This window comes from Neoarius graeffei, chromosome 12 (assembly GCF_027579695.1).
Source record: "Neoarius graeffei isolate fNeoGra1 chromosome 12, fNeoGra1.pri, whole genome shotgun sequence".
Taxonomy (NCBI): Eukaryota; Metazoa; Chordata; class Actinopteri; order Siluriformes; family Ariidae; genus Neoarius; species Neoarius graeffei.
In genome coordinates, this window is record NC_083580.1 from 57,096,812 (window position 1) to 57,111,231 (window position 14,420).

Here is a 14,420-nt window from a genome sequence, read left to right on the forward strand (position 1 = left end):
TCGGTTATCGAGTTAACCTGAGTGAAAACGATTTTAAACAAAGTTACTTCTGGTGATTATAGACATTATAGAGTTCTCGCTTCCTTTAGCTGGGTTTTCAGTGTTCACGTACTCCGTGATGGCCGAGCGAACAATAGAGTCATCTGAATGCCACGCCGTAGAAATACGGAGGCGATTACAGGAAATCGCGTGTGTGCTGATTGGTTGAGAGGTTTGGATTATTTCCCGATCACCTCGAGCGACTCGGCAAAATAGCGGCCGATCGCATCGTCGCCGTAAGTGAGGACGAATTAGAAATTATGAAATAAACGCTGCTCCGAAAAGCACTAAAGAGGCTAGGAAGTTTGGTCTAAAACTATTCAAAAGTAAAGTGGAACTGTGATTTATTTTATCAATTAAAAAAAAAAAAAAAGTATTGTACGCGAGTCGACGTACATAAGTGACAAGTCTGCACGCATTACATTTGCGTGCCGCTTTTGAAGACTGAAATAAATGATTGTTGTTTTTTTAAAAGCAATTTGTTAATAATCGCCGGTGTATTTATCTCATCTCATCTCATTATCTCTAGCCGCTTTATCCTGTTCTACAGGGTCGCAGGCAAGCTACGGGCGAAAGGCGGGGTACACCCTGGACAAGTCACCAGGTCATCACAGGGCTGACACATAGACACAGACAACCATTCACACTCACATTCACACCTACGGTCAATTTAGAGTCACCAGTTAACCTAACCTGCATGTCTTTGGACTGTGGGGGAAACCGGAGCACCCGGAGGAAACCCACGCGGACACGGGGAGAACATGCAAACTCCGCACAGAAAGGCCCTCGCCGGCCACGGGGCTCGAACCCGGACCTTCTTGCTGTGAGGCGACAGTGCTAACCACTACGCCACTGTGACGCCCCGGTGTATTTATACTAAAAAACAATTATCTGCCTCAGGCTCAGTGAATAATGACATCAACTTCATCTCAGTTACTATTCACGTCACCTTCGGCGAATAATTGTTAAATAAAAGTAGCCTGGGCCCGCCCATCCTAAGCGTGACGCAACATGAGGGCCTGTTCCGAGCTTAGTCTGGCCGGGCAAGCTATCTACAGCTCTTCCAAGCTCCCGAAAAATCGGGAACCAATCAACTTTGAGCATCTCCAACGGCCCTGGGTAGAGGCGTGTTCAAGGCACTGACGTAGTAGAACTGAGACCGGAAGCCATAGATTGTTTACAGAATTTACGCCGGAAGCGCTTCATTCACTAGAAACATTACGAACATGGAGCAAGTTCTCATTGAAAACGGAGCAAAGAGCAGCCCTGGAGGTATTTATTGAAAGGAAGGACGTTTTCGCCTTGCTCCCGACCGGCTTCGGTAAGAGTTTAATCTACCAGTTAGCCCCGTCGCATCACATACGTCAGAGGAAAGAGTGATGTGATTGGTTTAAGCTTCGTCACAGCCTTTTCTGGCTTCGACCAGTAGCAAACTGAGGCATTTCAGGGAGGCGGGTCAACCACGGGCTCTGGGAAACGGTTGGGCTTAATATCTTGGCCAGACCAATAGCTCGTCGAGCTTTGCAGTCACGTTAGCCAGACTAAAATAAAAGCGCCAGGAGAATCCGTCTTCTTACTATAAACAAATAAAACCGTCGCATGAGGCTCATGCTGTATTTCTCTCAGACCGACATGTGCTGTATTCCAGGGGTTCCCAAACTTTTCCATGCCAAGCAGGGCCGTAACCAGGATTTTTCAAATACCGAGGTCAAACATTGCGATACATCTTATTTGCCAAAAGAAAAATGTCCTAATATGGTGACTTTTCATACATTTTGGAAACGAGTCAAAATCACAAGCCCAACAAGATGAACATGTAGGTGAACATGTTTATTTTAACAATTTAACTGCACAATCACAAAAGTATTTTGTGTGTGTGTGTGTGTGTGTGTGTGTGTGTGTGTGTGTGTGTGTGTGAGAGTGAGTGAGTGAGTGTGAGAGTTTGAGTGAGTGAGAGAGAATGAGTGAGTGAGTGACAGCGCAATCTAGCCGAGCCTGAATGGACTTCAATTGCTTTTTAAAAAATATCTGCCCTTTTCAATAGCAAAATACTAGACGGTTATTGGACAAAACCGACTAAAACGCCACATTGGGAGACTGAGCCTCACTGGAGATGGGAGTCAATAAGAGGGGCGGGACAAGACTTCCCGAGAGGAGGCTCATCTCCAGCTGGTGATCGGAGGAGGAGCTGTGAACGCGGCTGGGCTGTTCATGATTGACAGAAAGCAGTCAGAGGTGGTACATCATGTTGGAAATAAAATGTGAACATAAGTTTGCGACCCGTTTTCATTTCCGTTCGAAAATACAACCAATGATCAAAACAATTGTGTCTTGTGTTCACGTTAGCCTATAGTCTGGTAAGTTAGCAAAATAGCTCAAGTCTCGTCAGTATCCAATAACTTCATAAACAACAGGTCACGACTGTCCAGCCTTTTCTGATCTGAAACGCACCAAAGCAAATCGAGAGAGAGAATAAAAGAGTTTGTGCCGCCTGGAAAACGAAAATCCTATCTAGCTAAGTGGCTTCGACTGTTGTTGCTTGAAATGCTAATTAAAATTGCACTGTTAATGATCATAAGCATTCCGGCACATAACTGTCAGTGACTGGCAAAATTAACTCACCTTCTTCCCTCTTTCTTTTTCTCTCACTTGCTGACTTTCCAAAGCTGAGTTTTTGTTTTGGTGTAGTAGACTTCTTCATCTTATGTCAATTTTCAGATTCCACGACTAATTGACAAACTGCCTGGCTGCGGAGTCGGACCTTGATGAGAACACTTCTCAGCTCTTGCATATCCCGTGGTGCTTAGCTGACTATCGCGAGGCTGCCTAATATGAAATGTTTCCAATGTCGGATATTTCAGCTTCGTTTAAAAATGATTATGTGGACTTTATTTTTAGACAAACAAATGAGAACAGGGGGATGCAAGCTGAATTTAGGATTTTCCACCGATCAAAGTCAGAACGATTTTCATCATATATTAATTTCACATTTCTGAGTGAAAAAAAAAAAATACCGTAGGAAAAAAATGTCGAGGACATGACCTCGGTGTCCTCAATGGTAGTTACGGCCCTGATGCCAAGGCCCCCCAAACAGCATTAGCTTCTGGCCGGGGACCCCCTTTGAAAACCCACAGACACTGCTACAAAATATGTAAAGAAACATCAACTTTTAGAATGTTTTCTTTTACTTTTATTCAATAGTCAATAATTGTTACATTTGTTTAGCATAAGAATATTATTAACTAACATGTTCTCAACACAAATATTTTCACACTGAACAATAAACTGTATAACCTCCTGTAGTACCTGATTCAACTCGTTATCCATCCTTTTTGCGACCAGTGCCTCGCGATGGAGCATGCAGTGTGTGGCCACTACATGCAGGGCCTTCTGCTTAATGAGCGCGGTCACTCCACTGATCTTCCCGGTCATTGCCGCGGCTCCGTCCGAACACCCCCCCACACAACGGGTCCAGTCCAATCCGTTAGACTCGATGTAATCGTCCACAACTTGAAAAATGTCTTTCCCAGTAGTTCTTCTTTCAAGTGCTTTACAAAATAGTATTTCCTCCACAAATCTTTCCTGTGAAATAAATCTGATGTACACAAGCAGTTGGGCCTCATTGGATAAATCTGTGCTCTCATCCAGCTGAAGTGCGAAGTATTCGCTGGCTCTCACCTGCTCCAACAGCTGAGCAGATACGTCTTGAGCCATGTCGCCAATCCGTCGGCTCACGGTGTTATCAGAGAGTGGGACAGCATCGATTTTTTTGGCAGCATCCTCACCAAGCAATTCTCGGACAAATGTCTTTGGTGGCTGGTAAAATCAAATCTTCTCCAATTGAGTGAGGTTTTTTAGCGCGAGCAATGTGGTACGAGGCTAAAAATGATGCCTTCAGGGCCCGCTCGGGGACAGTAGCTTGCTGGGTGAATGCAGCAGATTGCCTGACCAAATGCTCTTCTTTGCGTCTGAAGAAATCTACTGTTTTTTCGGCATCTGTTGGATGTTTTTGTACCAAGTGACGCTGAAGTTTCGAAGGTTTTAAGCACTCGTTTGACAGGGTCTCCAGACAGAGGACGCTTTTTGGGCAATCATGGCCATTTTTCTGTCTGGCTGTAAAGCCATACTTAATGTATGCTGCCTCATATTTTCGGATTTTAGTTGGCCAGGACTTCTTAATTTTTTTCGCAGCAGTATCCTCCACAGCAGGGCTGTTGGTTTGTTCCTTCGGTCTCTTCTTCAAAAACCTGTCCATTTTGCGCTAGCAATACGCTAGCTTGAGGAGCAAAGCAGCTTGATAATGGCGCAAACCGCAACGTCACAGGCAATCGGAGAGATGAGCATGGCAAACAACGTTTCAATATGATGTATTATTATTAATAATTATATGTTATAATAATGATTAAAAAACTAATTACAATATATTTAATAATAATTATTTAAAAAAGTATATACAGTTGTGCTCATAAGTTTACATACCCTGGCAGAATTTTTGCATTCTTGGCCTTTTTTCAGAGAATATGAATGATAACGCAAAAACTTTTTTCCCCACTCATGGTTAGTGGTTGGGTGACGCCATTTATTGATAAACAACTGGGTTTTCTATTTTTAAATCATAATGACAACAAAAAACATCCAAATGACCCTGATCAAAAGTTTACATACCCCAGTTCTTAATACCGTGTATTGCCCCCTCTAACATCAATGACAGCCTGAAGTCTTTTGTGGTAGTTGTGGATGAGGCTCTTTATTTTCTCAGATGGTAAAGCTGCCCATTCTTCTTGGCAAAAAGCCTCCAGTTCCTGTAAATTCCTGGGCTGTCTTGCATGAACTGCACGCTTGAGATCTCCCCAGAGTGGCTCGATGATATTGAGGTCAGGAGACTGAGATGGCCACTCCAGAACCTTCACTTTGTTCTGCTGTAGCCAATGACCGGTCAACTTGGCCTTGTGTTTTGGATCGCTGTCATGTTGGAACGTCCAAGTACGTCCCATGCGCAGCTTCCGGGCTGATGAGTGCAAATTTGCCTCCAGTATTTGCTGATAACGTGCTGCATTCATCTTTCCTTCAACTTTGACCAAGTTTCCTGTGCCTTTGTAGCTCACACATCCCCAAAACATCAGCGATCCACCTCCGTGCTTTACAGTAGCAATGGTGTTCCTTTCATCATAGGCCTTGTTGACACCTCTCCAAATGTAACGTTTATGGTTGTGGCCAAAAAGTTCAATTTTGGTCTCGTCACTCCAAATTACCTTGTTCCAGAAGTTTTGAGGCTTGAGTCTGTGCTGTTTGGCGTATTGTAGGTGAGATACTTTGTGGCATTTGCTTGGTTTGAACAGAGCCCCTGATTTTCCATTTGTTAATCACAGTTTGAACACTGCTGACTGGCATCATCAATTCCTTGGATATCTTTTTGTATCCCTTTCCTGTTTTATACAGTTCAACTACCTTTTCCTGTAGATCCGTTGACAATTCTTTTGCTTTCCCCAAGACTCAGAATCCAGAAACGTCAGTGGCTGGATGAAAGATGCGAGAGTCTGTCTGGATCCCAGAAACTCACTCAGCTTTTATGCACACACACTGATTACAAGCAAACAGATCACAGGTGAGGATGCTACCTTTACACTACGTTCAGACTGCAACCTGAAACGACCCATATCCGATTTGTTGTGAAATCCGATGTTTTTGTTAGGCCGTTCACATTACCAATTATATGAGACTTGTATGCGATCTCCAATATGAACGGAAAACGACCCAAAAGTGTCCCGCATGCGCAAATTGACACGTAATAAGCACATCTACGTAATACGTAAACAAAAAAAAAAAAAGCGCACTCTTCATGTTTAATGATTTCTTTTTTTTTGTTTGTTTGTTTAATTATGTGGTTAGTGTTAAAGTGTGAGGTCTTGTGTGTGTTTTTGTTTCTGAACTGAAATGAAAACGTGTAGCCTGGTAACGAGGGTTGACTCCTAAATGTCTCTCTAATTTCTATATAAGTGCACTACATGTTACTAGGAAGTAATGGATTTTTAAACTCTATATAGTGCACTCGAGCTTCAGTAGGCAGTCATTTGGGATACGGCCGCTGTATTACCAAACTCTTAATTCAGGCTTAATAATTTGCACATATTTATTTCGTCATATTAATAAACTTTTTCTACATTTTTATAAATATTTATTTAGATTGTTTATAGCCAGCTGAATTCTGCAGCTTCTCTCAGCGCTGGCTCAAGGTGCATAAACACCAGTGCAGTTTGCTGTGGAGATGAGGCGAGACCTGGCGATGTGGTTTTTGTGGCGGCGGCGGAACTCGCACAATAATCTGATTAATGTGGGCAGCAGGTGTCAAATTACTGGAAATTTCCAGAACAATCTTATAATCTTGTAATACAGGATGGTTCAAGTTATAAATCAGTTATAGAAACTGTTTTATTTAATCAGGCTAACAGATCAACATCCAGGTCCCTACCAAATCCACCATTAGCTTGATCAATTCTATAAAAGTCTATTTAAATTCTGAAAACTGTACAAATGTTGTTTTCCACCAAAGAGGCGGGATTAGCCAACGCAGAATAGTGACGTTTGTCTCTTGTTGATGACGTGTAGGTCGCATGAATGCGACCTGTCCGGTCAGACTGCAGTCGCGTGTGAAAATATCGGATATGCATCGGATTTAGGACCACATATCCAAGCGGCCTGGGTCGCATGTGAAAAAAATCGGATCTGTGTCGTTCAGATTGTCAATAACAAATCGGATACAGGTCGCACATGGGCAAAAAAAAAATCAGATATGGGTCGTTTCAGGGTGCAGTCTGAACGTAGTCTTAAGGCCTCTGCATGCTCTTGCGGCAAGGCTTTCACAGATAGCTTTTCGCAGACAGTTGTAATTTATTGTTGAGCGGGGGAATAGGCGTGCGCAATGTTATTCACCGGCACAACGCAAGGGGGCACGAAGTCGCTAGGAGTAGTTGGTGGGTGTGGTTAGTGGAGTGTTTATCCTCCGGTTACTTATAATGACTAGAACTTTTTTTTTTATAATGACTAGAACTGGAGTCGTATAGATGTACGTACTTCCTCAATCAACCGCTCTTCATGCTGCTCCATCTTCGCTCGTGTTTTTAAAAATGCCGGTCGTGAAAACAAAACAAACCGGGAAAGTAGGGAAGCGGAAGTGCGTGTACAGCGGGTAGAGTGGACCAATCAGAGCCCTCTTGTCTGCGGCGCTGTCTGCGAGGCTTCTGCAGTGGTCACAATTTTTGGGAGGTGCGCGCAGAGCGTCTGCGAAGGTGGGGGGGCTACGCAGACACTGTCTGCGACACCGTCTGCGAGGACTGGGTTGTCAGCATATATTGGCCTTTAGTAGCCATTCAAACCCATTTGTGTCAACTTCTGTGCATGTTATCAGGCCAAAATCACCAGGGTACGTGAACTTTTGATCAGGGTCATTTGGGTAGTTTCTGTTGTCTTTATGATTTAAAAAGAGAAAACACAGTCATTTGACAATAAATGGTTTCACCCAACCACTAAACATGAGTGGAAAAGATGGTTTTGTGTTATCATTCATATTCTCTGAAAAATGGTCAAAGAATCATAGATTCTGCCAGGGTATGTAAACTTATGAGCACAACTGTATTTTTTTTCGCAATTTTTTTGTTATCGTCCCTCCAACTTTCTGAGGCCCCCCTAGCGGCCCCCACTTTGAAAGCCACTGCTGTAGCCAATCAGCAATGAGCATGTGATGTTCAATAAAAACCTACAGCTTCTGTTTTGACGTGCTGCATTTTTTTCCCACCGTATTCTGACTGATATTTATTGTATTGGGGGGGGGGGGGGGGGGATTCCACACATCAACCAAAGCATGCATGTTTATGAATCGAAAGGAGGACGTTTTATATACAGAAGCACACTACTGTCCAGAACCGAAGGTCAAAAGTCCTGGTCTCTTTCGTACTCACTTTTTTTTTCTGCCACACTGTCTCACACATCACATCTGTGCTCCTGCTTTGTTTCATCAGAGCTGCCCAACCTCATTCCTTTAGAGTTTAGCTCCGAAACACCTCCCTTTAATATTCCGGTGCACTGATTAACTGGGCGAGGTGTGTTAAATGAGGGTTGGGAGTACCGTAACTTGTGCAGAATGACAGAGGCGTATTGGGCAATCATTAGCAATCAACCTTTTCTGTCGTCCTGATGAACGTCTGTGAGAAAACCGTGTGTAAAACAGCTCGGTGAGAAAGGAACGAAATGATTCATGACAAACATATTTTGCAAGGACATTTCATAATTAAACAGTGTTCGTCATAATGAGAACACACGCCTCTGCAGAACGTTAGCTTATAATGCCTTGTGGTGGAGTTTAGTCTTGCTGTGCGTCAGATAATTACTGCTGAGGCGGTCACAATGCTCACATGCAACCTCTTTGTAAGAAATTGATTATCTCGTCCATAAAGGTCTATCTTTCTGTCGGCATATCTGTGGATTTCAATGCACGGTAGGGGAGCGCAGGGAGACTTGGGACAAGGTTTCAGCTTTTGCGAAATTCTTTGCAGGTAGCGTCACATTCGTACTGCATTACAGAGGATTTACTATACCCTCTTCGCACAACGTTGGGTTCTCAGCTCGTCACATATACTGGCCTTCAGGCTTCACTTTTTCGGTCAGTACTTTTACAACCCCGATTCCAAAAAAGTTGGGACAAAGTACAAATTGTAAATAAAAACAGAATGCAATGATGTGGAAGTTTCAAAATTCCATATTTTATTCAGAATAGAACATAGATGACACATCAAATGTTTAAACTGAGAAAATGTATCATTTAAAGAGAAAAATTAGGTGATTTTAAATTTCATGACAACACCACATCTCAACAAAGTTGGGACAAGGCCATGTTTCCCACTGTGAGACATCCCCTTTTCTCTTTACAACAGTCTGTAAACGTCTGGGGACTGAGGAGACAAGTTGCTCAAGTTTAGGGATAGGAATGTTAACCCATTCTTGTCTAATGTAGGATTCTAGTTGCTCAACTGTCTCAGGTCTTTTTTGTCGTATCTTCCATTTTATGATGCGCCAAATGTTTTCTATGGGTGAAAGATCTGGACTGCAGGCTGGCCAGTTCAGTACCCGGACCCTTCTTCTATGCAGCCATGATGCTGTAATTGATGCAGTATGTGGTTTGGCATTGTCATGTTGGAAAATGCAAGGTCTTCCCTGAAAGAGACGTCGTCTGGATGGGAGCATATGTTGCTCTAGAACCTGGATATACCTTTCAGCATTGATGGTGTCTTTCCAGATGTGTAAGCTGCCCATGCCACACGCACTAATGCAACCCCATACCATCAGAGATGCAGGCTTCTGAACTGAGCGCTGATAACAACTTGGGTCGTCCTTCTCCTCTTTAGTCCGAATGACATGGCGTCCCTGATTTCCATAAAGAACTTCAAATTTTGATTCGTCTGGCCACAGAACAGTTTTCCACTTTGCCACAGTCCATTTTAAATGAGCCTTGGCCCAGAGAAGACGTCTGCGCTTCTGGATCATGTTTAGATACGGCTTCTTCTTTGAACTATAGAGTTTTAACTGGCAACGGCGGACGGCACGGTGAATTGTGTTCACAGATAATGTTCTCTGGAAATTTTCCTGAGCCCATTTTGTGATTTCCAATACAGAAGCATGCCTGTATGTGATGCAGTGCCGTCTAAAGTCCTGATGATCGCGGGCACCCAGTATGGTTTTCCGGCCTTGACCCTTACGCACAGAGATTCTTCCAGATTCTCTGAATCTTTTGATGATATTATGCACTGTAGATGATGATATGTTCAAACTCTTTGCAATTTTACACTGTCGAACTCCTTTCTGATATTGCTCCACTATTTGTCGGCGCAGAATTAGGGGGATTGGTGATCCTCTTCCCATCTTTACTTCTGAAAGGCGCTGCCACTCCAAGATGCTCTTTTTATACCCAGTCATGTTAATGACCTATTGCCAATTGACCTAATGAGTTGCAATTTGGTCCTCCAGCTGTTCCTTTTTTGTACCTTTAACTTTTCCAGCCTCTTATTGCCCCGTCCCAACTTTTTTGAGATGTGTTGCTGTCATGAAATTTCAAATGAGCCAATATTTGGCATGAAATTTCAAAATGTCTCACTTTCGACATTTGATATGTTGTCTATGTTCTATTGTGAATACAATATCAGTTTTTGAGATTTGTAAATTATTGCATTCCGTTTTTATTTACAATTTGTACTTTGTCCCAACTTTTTTGGAATTGGGGTTGTATCAGGACACATGAGACACTGAGGGGAGACACGGGACAAGAATAAAACACCTTGGCCTACATGTTTAATTTTGATTTATTATAGAATCTTGTAAACACGTGCAAGGGCGTAGGTTTGGTATCAACATTGGTGGGGATATAAACCCAATGCCAACCCACAGTGGCACCAACTTCAGGTCAACATTAGAGGGTCACAATATTTTGCTCCGTTGTGTTCCACCAAAAGACATCCATCATCTCTCCAAAGTCCAGACTTTTAAAATTTGAAGTTCAGAACTGTAGTAATTCATGAATAATATGCAATTCATTTGATTAACTGCAAATCTTGCATGTGATGATTAACTCATTCTACCAATTTGCAAATGTGTTTTACAAGCGAATAACGCAGTGACTGTTGGGAGGGTGTATGTTCCTTTCCCTCATAAATGGAAGTAAAACACATCTGGAGCCTTAAACACTGCGTTCCATGAGGCTGGCAGGGGGAGTCGGCTCTCTTCTGTGGGATCTTTCACTAGTTTAGAATGCTCGTTTAAGCTGATTGATCTAACGGTAAAACAGGACGAAGGCTCGAGAACTTTTTCGACACGTTGAAAGATTACAATTTTACTTGGCAACAGAACGTATCTGAATTCTGATTGGTTGTTGTTATATTATTGCCCTTTTGTTGTCTTCTTGAGCCCAGAGCGGAGAGAGGAGGGAGGGACAGGGTTCTGCTGAAGCGCACATAGTGTTCTGGTCGAGGAAAATTGTGTAAAATGTATTTCTTCAATTCAGAACACGCTTAATGACTTCTGTAACATTAAATGAAACAAATGACAGACCAGGAGACCGGATAATAAAGACGTATGAACTTTACTTTGGTTACCTAGCAAGACTCGGTGCAATATTAGCCAACATTAAAACAACTTGATATGGTTTAATAATGTCTTTGTGAGCTTCATGAACACCAGTTGTTGTCGGTATCAAGTCGGATTGTTATTTACATGCCACGCAAACTTAGAAAACAGTCATATTTGTATGTTGTCGTTTTTACACACTGAATACGAAATGTTGTTAACTGATTCATTTTACGAGCTAATCTAACGGTACATTCCTCAAGGACAGTTTGCTAGCTAGTAGCCGGTCACTGCACTGCAACCGCACTTGCTAATTGACATGGTAGCCAAACTTGCTTGCTGTTTTTGCGACCACGCCTCCAGAACGAATATTCATGAGCGAATTTTGCGTGGAAACCTACAGGAACCATTTGTGTACCGCGCTCAATCAGAAATATTGGTAGGGACATATCAGCCGTCGTTGGATATTGGTAGGGACATGTCCATACCTAATTCTACGCCTGTGGACATATGAACCGTATGAACACAATGCTGGGACAGCGATAGAAAAAAAAATCAATCAATCAGTTAGTTTACCCAAAACCTGACGAGACAAAACAGTTCCATCCTCAAGAAGGAATAAAATAAAGCTTCATCCTCATACAGGGACACGCCCACATTTTTAAGAAGAAATTTTTCAACAATTTTACATTTGTAAATCACAAGAAAAAAAAAAAAAACCTGTAACTGTCCCAACTCACCCAATTTGACCATTCTTGGGGGGGGGGATCCTTAATTTTTTTTTTCCTCCCAGAATTTAAGTTTATAAATAATACTATATATGGTAACTGTGGGCTACATACTTTAATTGCTAACAAATCCTGAATTCACCAGCGTACATTACACCATAGGATGGAGGTGGAGGCGAAGTAGAAAATACAAGTTTCGGTTAACAAAAACATTTAACTGCACAGACCTTACTGCAGTGTCCAGCTTCGTGGCTCGAAAGAAATTAGGTTACTCTAAGGGGAGTCTCTCACTGGGCTGCGACAGCCTGCGACTAGCTGGAGACACAACAATTGCGATAAAATTTGCGAATTAGCGACAATTTTCACTTGGAATTGATATTCGCATATTTTATCGCAATTGTTGAGTCTCCAACTAGTCGCACTTCCTGTCTCACAGGAACTGACTTGAGAAGGGTTCGCGATGGCTTTGCGACACCAGCGACGCATTTGCGGCTATTTTGAGAGAAATCCTGCTGTACGAATTTTTTGAACATGCTCAAAATTTCAGCGACGAAGGAGTGACACGTTGCGACTCACGCGAGGAAATTGAGAAGCCCCGCGAATGTTTCAAGACACTTTTGAAACTCTCTCATGAATGACGTTCGCAATATGTCGCAAGCTGTCGCAGCCCAGTGAGATACTGGCTTAACGGGCAACAACTTCTGATGTAATCTAAAACCTGATTGGTTGAACTTAATTTATGAGAATACAAACTGTCCCAAGTCCCTCCAATATTTATTGACAATCCTATTCTCTTGCTTTCATTTGACAAGTCATCATATCAAGAACTTTTATTATCCCCGACATCCTCAGAGACGCTCCCCCACCATGCTGTGTGTTTTGGATTGTGTACGATGCTTTTCTGTAGATGTGACGTAGACTGCTAAATGGCAAAAAGAACCGAAAATAAAAGGTGGATGCGATAAACAAAAGGTTTTCACATTTCTATAATTATTTACAGGGCTTTGAACCGGTTCAAGGAACGAAAACGAAAACCGGGAACTTTTTCTATTTCACATGGAACAGAAACGAAACCAGAAACTTTATTATTTTTTATGTTCCGGAACAGAAACGCTTATTAAAAATAATGGTAACCGGTTAATACCGGTTTTTATTTCGTTCCTCAAAGTTTCCGTAGCCTACAAATAAAAAGTCATTCTTCTCCTGCGCAAGTTTCTATGACCCGCTGGGGTTCACTTCCTGTGTGACGTTCGCTGACTGAATGGAGAGAGCGGGAGGGTGGACTACTATCACGTCTCCACATCTTAAATAAGAGGTAAATATTGCAGTCTATCGTTATTCAAAAACGTCAATTTCAAACACGATATCAATATATTTGTCCACGTTAATGAGAGGCTCGCGAACATTAAATGACGTTAACCTCTGTTAGCCTATCAATGCATAGGGCCTGACTAGCCTTTGGTAACACACTAAACGAATTCTCTTTCATTTTTGGCACTTTTTCTGTTTGTGTAGATGGGAAGACATACTGAGAATCCAAATCGCCAACATTTGAAATAATAATTGTTTTGAATTATTTCTTGTCTTATTTAATGAAGGTTGTAATAGAATTAGCCTACATTTGGCTTAAGCTGGATGAGACAGAGACACAATTTTATAGCCATTTGTTAAACAGCTGACAGGGAACGTAATTAACTGTTCTGGGAACGAAATTTTTTTGTTCTAACCGGTTCGGGAACGTCTATTTAATGGTGGAACCCAAAACCGGAAACGTTAAAATTCCGTTTCTGTTCTGTTGCTTCAAAGCCCTGATTATTTATGAATCATTATTTAGCGCAACTCCATGCTCTCGATGCTTCCTTGATTATGATTTCTAATGCACTTTGTAAAGGCTTGTCTATGTTTTTTCTGACCAAAACATGTGCGTAAAACGTCGTTTTCAGCCCTACACACTCCTCAGGCACCATTTTTTGCTTTTTGACTTGTTCAATTACATGCAGTAAGAAAACAAACTCATCAAAACGGCAAACGTGAAGTATAAATTTCACTCTGATTCGACTCGATAAACAGAATAGCAGATGTGAAAGTTGGCTTGAAGGTCCTACATACAGTAGAACCACACACGCGTATGGTATAAACAAGCAAGCAAGCAAGCAAGCAAACAAACAAGCCTGTTTACATCTGCTACAAGTGATAACAGGAACTGATTTGCCTTGTGGATGTTCCACAATATTAAAATGTAACTGTAAAATGATAAAAAATTACTGTGTGACATTCTTCAGTGAATCAAATACTGTACTTATTGGCAAATTATCGTGGTATACACTACCGTTCAAAAGTTTGGGGTCACCCAGACAATTTTGTGTTTTCCATGAAAAGTCACACTTTTATTTCCCACCATAAGTTGTAAAATGAATAGAAAATATAGTCGAGACATTTTTCTGGCCATTTTGAGCATTTAATCGACCCCACAAATGTGATGCTCCAGAAACTCAATCTGCTCAAAGGAAGGTCAGTTTTATAGCTTCTCTAAAGAGCTCAACT

The 14,420-nt window shown here is 41.9% G+C and overlaps 1 protein-coding gene across 2 annotated transcripts in view; it reads right to left on the bottom strand.

Moving 5' to 3' along the window:
• myo5b (myosin VB) overlaps positions 1–14,420 on the bottom strand; it is a 295,143-nt gene that overhangs the window by 93,941 nt on the left and 186,782 nt on the right. The gene's annotated exons all lie outside the window — the stretch shown is intronic.